The sequence below is a fragment of the Musca vetustissima genome, unplaced genomic scaffold (genome assembly GCF_032173495.1).
Source record: "Musca vetustissima isolate MV318-11 ecotype Yass unplaced genomic scaffold, APGP_CSIRO_Mvet_v1 utg21518, whole genome shotgun sequence".
NCBI classification, from domain to species: domain Eukaryota; kingdom Metazoa; phylum Arthropoda; class Insecta; order Diptera; family Muscidae; genus Musca; species Musca vetustissima.
In genome coordinates, this window is record NW_026879941.1 from 175053 (window position 1) to 184502 (window position 9450).

General features: G+C 33.9%; 3 non-coding genes across 3 annotated transcripts; all 3 read left to right on the forward strand.

Annotated features, from left to right (window-relative positions):
- Positions 1 to 3246: 3246 nt before the first annotated feature.
- On the forward strand, positions 3247 to 3319 carry Trnaa-agc (transfer RNA alanine (anticodon AGC)). Its single transcript has one exon. It is a non-coding gene; the product is annotated as a tRNA-Ala (tRNA).
- A 1325-nt stretch (positions 3320 to 4644) lies between these two features.
- Positions 4645 to 4717, forward strand: Trnaa-agc (transfer RNA alanine (anticodon AGC)). The gene has a single exon. It is a non-coding gene; the product is annotated as a tRNA-Ala (tRNA).
- Positions 4718 to 5892: 1175 nt separating this feature from the next.
- Trnaa-agc (transfer RNA alanine (anticodon AGC)) lies at positions 5893 to 5965 on the forward strand. The gene has a single exon. It is a non-coding gene; the product is annotated as a tRNA-Ala (tRNA).
- The last annotated feature ends 3485 nt before the right edge of the window (positions 5966 to 9450 follow it).

Below are 9450 nucleotides of genomic sequence, written 5' to 3' on the forward strand. Positions count from 1 at the left end.
AGTTGTTTTTGGAGTCTGTGTGCTCTAAGACAGCCACTTGTATTTGGCGGTGACTTGTGTATACAATTTCCTTGATTTGACTTCTGCAGCAGCAGCAGGAGCAGACATTTCTAAACATGACTTATGACCACTACGTGATGCAACATAAAAATGCCATTACACACGTTACGCTTTAACTAAAAGACATTGCCACTGTCACTGTTGCCGTTACAACCAACTACATCTGATTGTAACACACCGATACAACATGGGTATCACTGCTTTTGTGTTTGGGAACAAAAGAAATGAACGTTAGAGAGACAGAACTGGGATGAATATCAGTCTCAAAATAACAATTGGCGAGGGCTAGGAAGAAGGAAAGATATGCATGTGTGTGCGTACGTACGAATGAACGAACGTACGTGTATGTACCGTGCAATCAAATATACGTCTTAACATCACTTAAGAAACACACTTAACGCAAACATCTATACCCGGTAGGAATAGTTTTCAAGATTTTGTACCACCAGATTTAAAGCTGGGTGTCAATATTTTAATACGATTTACGTTGACTTTGTACAAAAACGGTTTCAGATAATTTGGAGTTGATTTGTCCAGTTGGTAGGTCGGTGAAGAGAGTATTAAATTTTACCAAATCTTGTAAAATTAATCCTTTACCTTAGAAAGTTTTAACATTTATTAGCAAGTTGGAATGAAGTTTTCGATTCATGTTTGTGCATCGTAATGTTTTTGTTGGCATAGGTTTAGTCCCAGGACAACGTTAGGCCTCACACATCTACAGTGTCTCGCCAGAAACTTCAGGAGCTTGATTGGGAAGTTTTATTGCAGCCGCCATACAGTCCGCACTTGGCACCAAGCGATTATCATCTTTTTCTTGCATGATAAAAAATTGGTATCTAGGCAGGATTGTGAAAATCGACTACTAGAGTTTTTTCCAAATAGAGAGAAGGATTTCTATTAACGAGGCATTATGAAGTTAGCTTTAAAATGGCAATAAATCATACAACAAAACGGTGCATAAATAAAGACCTATAGTTCATATAAAAATAATGGATTTTTTTCCCAAACTAATATTAATTTTGGACCAATTCGAATATTCCTAATATGCCGATACTTGGACTAAGACTGATAATTTTTGGTACTGAGAATCTCAAATTTAAAATTCCAGATATTTTAGTTGAAAAACTTGCCGAGCTCCCCTAAATTCCGAAATTTTGTAGGTTCCATTTCGTAGGTGCTACTCTAAAAAGAGGACGAATATTGAACATTTTTTGGTGCAAACCTTTTATTCTGAACAATACATTACAATATATAAACTTAATGGGGGTCAACTTTAAATACTTGGAGGTGTTCTAAATGGAATGACAAACCTGACCTTATGGTGGCTAATAACTTCAAAATGTCCAAAAGGTTGAACTATTTTTGTGTATGGAATATCAAAATATGGAACATTACCACAAATATGCTAGAATATGAGGGTTATTTGAAACATAAAACTATATTTAAAATTTTGTAAGAGTTAGTTTTTGACTTCCAAGAAAACACAATGTCGACACTTTAAAATACGATAACAATGTGCGACAAATTTGTATTTTTTTGATAATTACCGAGAAATTCCAACAGATTATGAAAGAGGGACTAAAAAAAGAAGACACGTGTATCGGCGTTTTGAAAGTTTACGTCGGGATGTAACCTAAAAAGGCGGGGCAATATTCTCCCTTTTCAAGAATTTTGATAATTTTCGAATTATGATTTCTTGAAATCCTTGCATTTTAGGTATATAGTGTCTTCGGCAATATTACTGACAAAATATCGAGGAATATTTTGGTATGCAACTTTAAACCTCAACCGACTCATTAAAGGGGTATTTCGGTTCCTTTTTCCAGGAATGATTGAAAACTCATTCAAAACGGGGTTAAAGCTGCTCAAAATATTCTACAGAAATGTTCGCCATACAGTTTTACTATAAGTCTCAGGATAGACTAAAACTCAAAAATCAGCCTAAACGTTAATAATCTTAAAAAAACAAAAACTCATTTTAGTGTTAATATTGTACTTATTACTAGTTTTTACCCATTTTTCCCACAAGGTGTCGTTTTAGAAGGATAGTATAAGGGACAAAAATGTTCTCCATCAATTTTTAGCATAAGTCACTGAACAAGAGAAATCTGTATATATAATGTATATACCGATTATATAGTCATACATTTTGAACCAAATATTCAAAATGTTTTTGTATTTTTTTGTCAAAGACATTTCCCAGTATTTTTTCGACTAAGTGCATTAAAGTAACATGAAACTTGATTTTGGGTATATAATGTCAAAGAATGAGTTTTCAATCACTCCTGGAAAAAGGAACCGAAAAGACCCCTTTAATGAGTCGTTTGAGGGTTAAAGTTGCATACCAAAATATTCCTTGATATTTTGTCAGTAATATTGCCGAAGACACTATATACCTAAAATGCAAGGATTTCAAGAAATCATAATTCGAAAATTATCAAAATTCTTGAAAAGGGAGAATATTGCCCCGCCTTTTTTGGTTACATCCCGACGTAAACTTTCAAAACGCCGATGCACGTGTCTTCTTTTTATAGCCCCTCTTTCATAATCTGTTGGAATTTCTCGGTAATTATTTTTTGTGTTGCACAGTGTAATGAATCGAATTTTCGTAACAGGCATGCCAAGATATCGAAGGGAAATAGGTGGCGTTCAGAATTAAATTTTCCTGGTCCAACTGCCTAATTTCTTTGTCTTCGCCGAAGACCCAAAAGTTCAAAATATTGGAAGATATAAGCGTATCGTGTCCCTGAAATCGAATATTTTTGGAAAGTGAGCAATTTTTGCAAATTGTCATAATGAAGATTTAGTGTTAGAGTTATTAAATGGCCAACCTCAATTTTGAGATTAGATAACTATAGACAGTTTTATTCGAACCTATGATCACCAAAAGGAAATTTAAACATTCTCTACTTTGTTACATAGTTGTTACCTCGAATAGAAATTGCATATGAGAATTAAAGCATAGCTTAAAATATCTCAAATTCTACACTTAATTGTAAATTACAAGACATTTAAAGCATAACAATATCTACATATTAATTAGGTTGTGCATTGGTATTATGGATTACATAGCGTTTAATTACTATGCATACTGTGGCAGTATAAAGGGTAAAAAATCAAATCCATGTATATACTATATGACCAAACTCGATAATGTATTTTAATAATTTCTTCAAATATTTATCAGGGGATGTAGCTCAGATGGTAGAGCGCTCGCTTAGCATGTGAGAGGTACGGGGATCGATGCCCCGCATCTCCAGTGAAAATTTTGGATATTGTTACTGCTTTCAATATCACAGAAAAAGATTTCAGTATTTAAAAAAATATATATTAAATCAATTAGAATTATCTGGGAAAAATGGGCCCCTTATTTTTATCGGTATTCGTATTTTGGACACGCATTTCCAGTAACAATATTGCATATTTGTAGTGCTCCCAATGGCAGTTCCAGCGGATCGTTGTTCGAATTTTGTTTTTTATATTGAATGGCTCAACAGAAATTAATGACGGTTTTACTTGTAAAAGTGATGAATTTTACTATGCTTTAGTCCATTTGTTGTACGGCAGAAGAAGTTCACAAAAATATTGATCGTTTGGTATAATGAAATTCCATATGTGAATTATAAACTATGAATAAAATAGCCCTACAACTAGCAATACATATTAGGTGTAATTAAGCCGATGTGCCCACCGTTTTATAAATGTAACATTGTGCGCATTTCCAGTATAGATTTTGATCATTACAATACTTTCTAGATTATATTTCAACATTTTAAATATCAAGTTGTTAGGAAAAAGTACCAAAGTCGCACGGGGTCCACTAAAACTTCTTACGAATCATATTGCATCCCCTAATAATACTATATACCAGAGTCATATATATATATATATATAATTGAACTAAACTTAACACAAGCCCATCTATACTGATTATATATTTTTTTTTGCGTTATTGACATTCAACCAAACGAAATTTTATGGAAGCTATGTCTAACCGATGTAACGCAATCATGTCATTTTCAGTGTTACCGTTCGATAAAATTTTTCTATCAATAATGTCCGTAAAAATGGGCCAAAATTCGATTTTCCGTCCAAAATTGGAAATTGAAATTAGTAGCATGAAAATGGATTGAAAAGACTAACCATCGGACCAAATTGAAAATTTCTTTGTTTTCCGTACTAAATCTAGTTCGAAATGTCTAAAACGAAATATTGGTCATTTTTATTGACCGATATAGTTTTCTCAAACCGAACCAAAACAAAATATTTGTTTGGTTTAAACTACCAAGACTACTTTCAACTTCAAAATTACAACCTGAATTTGCATATGCGAATTATACACAAAGAGTAAAATGGTCTCAACGAAAATACAAACCAAATAGCAGTTCATTAGGGCACATTTTAACAATTCAATACATGAATTATTAATACATCGAAGATAATGCATGAAGAGGGTTAATTGCAAAGCGTAGCGAGCGCAGTTTATAACTAAGTACGTGACATAGTTCAATGTAAAATATCGGGTATAGTTATATAAAAAAAACAATAAAATATATATTTTACAAAAGTTAAAAACTGCCACCAGGGGATGTAGCTCAGATGGTAGAGCGCTCGCTTAGCATGTGAGAGGTACGGGGATCGATGCCCCGCATCTCCAGTATACACTTTTGTTATCACTTGTCTGGTATATTTAGTCGGGGGCAAAAGTTGACTGATTTTGCTGATTGTGTGAAATCAGCTAAAAATCGATTTCTTGCTAGTGACCAAGGTCGAACTTCGTTTTTACAGAATAATGCAAATATAGTGAGTATTGAAGTACTGGCTTCTTGAAGGGTGAAGAATATGTTGGCGTAAAAAAATGTCCTACCCTATAATCGGTATTTTCAAGGTTTTAGCCGCATTTGTACATCGAAGTGGATGTAATTTGGCATTACGGTGTTTTGACTAGTGAAAAATATCATTGTATAATATTTTCGATATAGACCCTCTATTCAATGCAACCTCATAAAGGTGCCGCCTTTATGAGGTTGCATTCCAGTAGTGTTGGCGGTTTATTTGGGATACCATTTGTATTTTGTTTTTGCAAAATAGTCAGGCTGAATCCCAATTTTCCCAGAATATTATAATTACAGGTTCATGTTTTTAAATAGCAAGCATACAAAGGTTCTGCTTAGCTTTCGGTATGTTGAAGTTACTAGCCCAGTTTTACAACCCGAGTGTCTAAAAATTGGTGCGTATCTTTTACAAAGCCAAAAACACAATTTTCGATAAAGTAGTCTTGATTTAAATGCCTCGGTTGTTTAAAGAAATTTGGAATACACACCACATTTGGAGGGTACACAAAGGTTGGCCGGTCTAAATTAACCTCGATTTTACTTGTTCCTAATTATTAAGAGATTTCTTTATAGGCTCCGAGGGAAATGTACTACATTTTCCTGTAGACATTAAAAAAAAAGAAACCATGGAGTCCTCAAAATAAGTCAAATCTAATAGTGTCACAAAAAATCATACCTAAAATGATACAGTAATGAACAATTTCGCATATAATAAATTTGCATATGCGAATTATAAGCACTAACAAAAATTGCCTTTTATTAAATAGTATACCAAAAATATAATATTTAAGTGCATTTAACCGTACTTGCATATTAAATAGGTTTTACATTGGCCTTAACTTTATGTGTATGGATTAAATGGTTAATTATAATGCATAGCGCAACATTACATTCATACGTGCAGCTGATCGAAATAAACTAAAAAAACTATTTACATAACAAACTTTTAAAACTAGACAAATTGTTTTTTGTTTCGAACATTTAAAAATCGTTATCAGGGGATGTAGCTCAGATGGTAGAGCGCTCGCTTAGCATGTGAGAGGTACGGGGATCGATGCCCCGCATCTCCAACTATATCTTTTGCGCGTTGCCTACTATCAATAGAACTACAGCCTATTTTTGCATTTTTATCGAATTTATAAAAACTCTGCCTACCAACATATTAGTTTTATAAAATTATTCTTTCTCAATAAGGTCTTATTTTAAAAATTCTGTTTTTCCTACCGGGTATTTCCACTTTAGAACAATGTATTTGGTTGGAATACATCACGTTATTATTTGACTGTTTCTGCTGCTGATACTGATTGTTATGTTCCTGCATAGATGGTGAATGTTAGTGTGTGTGTTTTTGTGTTCCTGACACTGACATTTGCTACAAGACAGAAGTTCATTTATTTTTCACCTTCACATTGCAAAATGAATTGTTCTTATTTCACACACATGTATGTATGGATGCATATATTCTTCAAATTACATATTCAATGGCAACTTTAATTTAATAAATAAATTGGTTCATATACATAGGTTGGTCTTAAATATATTTAATACATTTTTGAAGCACTTAACACTGAAGGATCTGTCACTCTAAGAAAATTGGAATACCAAACAACAGACATTCAGGTTGAATATTAGACTACAGGCATCAACGTATGAAGCGGAACTATTGAAAATAATGTACATATTTTGGGAAACATTTTTTGTATTTTTCAGGAATTAAGTTGAACATGAATCAATATCGAAATAATTCTGCAAAACATATTTTTATATTAAACCCAAGAACCCGGAATGCCAAATTATATCCACTTCAGTGGTAAATGCCGCTATAAGCTTCAAAAATACCGACAATGGCGCGGTACCTTTATATACTTTCTTCAAAGAACTCGGAAAACCAAATTTCAGCTACTTTGGAAGAAAATGCGTCTAAAATATTAACAATGGTAAAAAATAGGAACCTATAAGATATCTACAGTGTTTTCAACAGAGAGACGAAAATTGTTAGGTCGACATCGAATTTGCGAAAAGAACGACAAATGGAGATGGAGGATGTATGTAAATATTACAAGTATTGTTGAAATAGCTCATTATTTTTACTAATGAGGGTACAACACTCTCTAGCATATAATTTTTAACATGGGCCCATGTTTCAAAAAAATCACCCTATATCGAAAATATCCCGATTTTATATTAATTTGATATTAATGACCCTCCTTGCAATTAATATATTTTTGACATTTAGCGGCTCTAAATTGTAGTTGAAATTCAAAAGTTACTCTGGAGATGCGGGGCATCGATCCCGTACCTCTCACATGCTAAGCGAGCGCTCTACCATCTGACAAATACAACTCGGTATCAGCAGGGATAAATTATATGATATCCAAAAAAGTAACAAGTGAAAAAAACGTTAAATACCCTCCATCATAGGTATGCTGACAGATACTTCCAATGAAAATATAGGGAATATACCAAAAAGTGGGCCTATACTGATATTTCTACGAATCGATTTATGTAAACCATTACGTACACCAAATTTCAGCAATTTTTAATGAAGATTTTTCCTAAAATCTGAAAACCTCAAAACATGGACTGATACTGATAACGCATGGTAGAGTATAAAATCCTCAAACTACAGTAATTTACATTACAAAGTTATATGTGACCATGTATAAAGGGGGACCAATATGTATTACATAGTGTAGGAATTAGCGAATATCATTATATGAGGGCTATGCCCAATTAGTGGTCAATATATGCCAATTTCGAATCACAATTTTTTTCTGGCCGATATATTTCATCATCGTCAGGTTCGCGTATTTTACCACGATTGCCGTAGATAGGGAAATGATTACAACCGATGGCTAAATCGTCTTAGAATCTCATACTTTGTAGGGTAAAAACTGACTATTTCGAGTAAAGTCTATCCTATGGTAGAATACGCCTATACGGGGACAACCCCAACACACGGAACTAATCAGCTAACTATTTTAATATAAAAAAGGGGTTATATCGGAATTACCCCTAAAGAGGTGGGGGCGAATATAAATAATTTTTTGTAGCGAGATTTGTTGCCATATGCGACTACAATATACCACATTACAGCGCTCAAGAACTCCATAATGCTGAAAATTGGAGTTACCCTTATATGGTCGCTACACGAAAAAATGACCTATATTTATAATTTTTAGTGGGGTAATTTGGTAATCAATAAGAGCCCAATGTACCAAATTTCAGTGAATTCGGCCGAAAAGCGCGCTCAAGAAGCCCAAAATATGGAAAATTTGGGGTAACCTTATATGGGGGCTATGCCTAGACGTGGACCGATATATCCCATCTTAGGACTTGACTTGCCTGCAGACAAAAGACTCTATGCTAAATTTTGGCGATCTACCTCAATTCGTGTAGTTGCTAGATTTATTACTACAGACAGACGGACATGCTTAAATCGTCATAGAATTTTACGCGGATTAATAATATATATATTTAATAGGGTCGGATGAGTTACGATGAGTTACAAACGGAAAACCAAAACTAATATACCCTCCATACTATGGTAGAGGGTATAAAAACATTATCTTTAGATCCTAATATAATAATTTTTCTTTTATAATTTCAAGGTTTTCAGTCGCGTCCAGCCCAACTGGAACCATTTCCTTTTCTAATTTTTTCAATAATATTGTCGAACCATAAACTAAATAATGCTGCTCTTTAAACATTTCAATACACAACAATTGGGTCTTTTAAATCAAAAGTTCGAAACAATATTGATCTCATTGGCCATAGACGAGGACGGTCATGAAACACCAACACACATCTCCGCCAGCCAATTACGTGAGCAAATCTTCTCACGACTCTTTACCGATTTTTTTATATTGCGTCTGTAAACTTTATGTTCCGCATTGTTTTTTGTAAGTTCGAAAAAAACTCTGTGATTTCCGTGTTATTGTTCTTGTTGTTGTTACAATCTTATTTTTTCACAAACAATTTTTTGAGCTTTCATTAAAAAGTTTTATGACTTCATTTGCTGCCAATAAGAAGTAGTCGAAGAACAAGAACAACAAAAAGTTTAGTCTATCGATGACGATAGGTGCAAATTACCAAACAAACCTCGTTCATTGTCTTACCCCGGACCTTATTGGAATTTTCAGACTCTTAAGTGGAGTCAAAGCCCATGACCCGGTCGGGGTTGTTGGTGGTGCTTCTTCACTTCTGAACGTCGAACAAAACAAACAAATGTTGTTACGTTCGTACTAAGGTTGTCTAGCTACTCCATTTAATGCGTTGCGGGTGAGCGGGCATTCGGTAGTGAATTCATTTCATTTGAAAGAAAACATTTACCTGTTCTATGGAATTGTGGTGATGCGATTCCATGGTAGGTGTTAGTCTGCGAAATAGTGAACTACATGATTGTATGAACAATAAATGGAGAAAAACTTTGAAAAACTCTACCACAACAAAACAAAGCGAAAACAACAATTTAGTTGTAATTCATTTCGTAACAAAAGAAGAAGCTGAGGAGGTAGAAGCAGAACACTTAATAACTTAAGCGTTATTGCGTGCA